Source organism: Ailuropoda melanoleuca, chromosome 5 (assembly GCF_002007445.2).
Source record: "Ailuropoda melanoleuca isolate Jingjing chromosome 5, ASM200744v2, whole genome shotgun sequence".
Lineage (NCBI taxonomy): Eukaryota > Metazoa > Chordata > Mammalia > Carnivora > Ursidae > Ailuropoda > Ailuropoda melanoleuca.
This window is the reverse complement of record NC_048222.1, coordinates 28,164,907-28,167,585: the sequence shown is the minus strand read 5'-3', so window position 1 is coordinate 28,167,585 and position 2,679 is coordinate 28,164,907.

The window sequence follows — 2,679 nt, the reverse complement described above, 5'->3', positions numbered from 1 at the left end:
ATTAGAGTTTTACATTTTTCTATGAATTTTTTTTTTTAGAGAGCNTTTTTAGAGAGTGTAGGTGTGTGCCAGGGGGAGGGGCAGTGGGAAAGGGAGAGAGAGAAGCTCAACCAGGCTCCACACCCAGCTGGAGTCCAACACAGGGCTTGATCTCATGACCCTGAGACCATGACCTGAGCCAAAATCAAGGGTGGGGTGCTTAACCAACTGAGCTACCAGGTGCCTTGCCCTTCTATGAATTCTTAATTAAGCTAGTCAATAGACACTTTATGTCTTTTTGGTTAGTGTAAGTGATTTCTAACTTTTATTGTATCTCTCTCTTTTTTTTAAAAAGTCTAATCCTCAACTCATATTCTTTTTAAATTAATTAATTAATTAATTAATTAATTTGAGAGAGAGAGAGAGAAAATGAGCAGGGTGAAGGAGCAGAGGGAAAAGCAACCTCCCTGCTTAGCAGGGAGCTGAATGTGGGACTCCATTCCAGGATTCCAGGATCATGACCTGAGCCAAAAGCAGATGCTTAACCGACTGAGCCACCCAGGCACCCCTTTATTTTATCTCTTATTGGTTATTCTGGTGTAGGGAAATGTTAGTAATTTTTGTAAAGGCTAAAAGCCTTCATACATTCTATTGTTATCTTAATAGTTTGCTGCTTCTGTTGTTTTTTTTTTTATTTCTGAGCAGATGATCATATGATCTGCAAATTTATCTGCTTTGCTCACATCTCTTTCTTTCCTTATGCACTAGTCTGAATTCTAGTGCTATGTTTTACTAGTAATTATAGTCAGCAGTCTTGGGCACCTCAATTTTTTTCCATTATGTATGCTGCTTGTTACAGATTTTTTGGAATACAACCTTTACCAAGATAAGAAAGTTTTATATGATTGTGGGTTCCTTAACTGGTTTTTCAAAAATCATAAATGGATATTTAATTATATAAGTTAAACTTTATAAATTATTTATTAATTGATTGAGAAAAGCAGCTGATTTTTCCTCTTCAGTCTATGATTATGGTGAATTATAGTAATACATTTGATTATATTGGAAGCATCCTTGCATTCTAAGGATTTCTCATTTGATCTTGACATATTATTATTTTTTCCCTAGTTTTAATTTAAATTCCAGTTAGTTAAAATACAGTGTAATGTTAGTTTCAGGTGTACAGTATAGTGACTCAACACCTCCATACAACACCTGGTGCTCATCACAAGTGCCCTCCTTAATTCCCATCACCTGTTTCCCCCATTACCCCCACCCACCTCCACTCTGGTAACCATCAGCTTGTTCCCTATAGTGTGTATTATTATTTTTAATTTAATTTTTAATTAAACTGTTGAATTCAGTTTATAGATAATTATTTATTTTTTCCATCTATGTTCAAATGAGATGGGCCTATTATTTTCTTTCCTTGAATTTTCCATACTTGAATTTGAAATCAAGATCATGCTAACCTGATAAAATTAGCTGAACAGCTTTAATGTTTTTTTCTATTTTCTGGGGAAAAAAAACCCCACATAAGATAGGAGTTGTAATTTCCTTGAATATTTGGTGTAACTCACCTATGAAACCATGTGGGCCTTTAAAAAAATTAATTTTATCAGATGCTATTAGCAACTTTTTTTTTCATTTCTTCAATGTTTATTGGTATACTCAAATTTTTATTTCTTCTTGTGTGAATTGCATCAGATCAAGTTTTTCTAGGAGTTTATCTCATCAAAATTTTTCAAATTCATTAGCATATACGTGTTCATTATGCCCTTTATTATGTTTTGTATCTCTGTTATATCTATAGCTACTCCCCCCTTTTCATTCCATATTTTGTTTCTTCATTTTTTCCTCCCCTTTATTCATGATCAGTCTTGTTCTAAATCTGAATATCTTACAAATTTTTTTTTAAGCAGCAGCTAGCTTTTGGTTTTGTGAGTTTTTACTACATAGTTTTTGTTCCTTATTAAATTGCTCTCTGTTCTTATCTTTATTATTTCCTTCCTCCTTATTTCTTTAAGCTTGCTCAATTGTTCTTTTTCAAAATTTTGGAGAATTTTTAGGTCATCTATATTTAACTTTTCTTGCTCTAATAAATGTATTTGAAACTATAAAATTCTTTCTGAGCACTGCTTTAACTGTATCTCATAAAATTTGATATGCAACATTCTTACCACTTAGTTCTAAATGTGTTAATTTCCTTTATGACTGCCTTATAAATCCAGGTTATTTATCAATATTTTCTTAGTTTGCAAACTGTCTGAATTTTAGGTATCCTTTCGTTACCAAGTTCTAATTTTATTATAATATGGCTACAAAAATGTAGCTTTTTTCAAAGATACTGATACNCAATACTTTTTGTTCTGAATCTATGCTCTTCAAGCCACTTTTTTTAAAATTTTTTTTTATTATATTATGTTAGTCACCATACAGTACATCCCCGGTTTCCGATGTAAAGTTCGATGATGCATTAGTTGCGTAAAACACCCAGTGCACCATGCAATACATGCCCTCCCTACTAGCCATCACCAGTCTATCCCATTCCCCCAACCCCCTCCCCTCTGAGGCCCTCAGTTTGTTTCTCAGAGTCCATAGTCTCTCATGCTTCATTCCCCCTTCTGATTACCCCCCTTTCTTTATCCCTTTCTTCCCCTACCGATCTTCCTAGTTCTTATGTTCCATAGATGAGAGAAA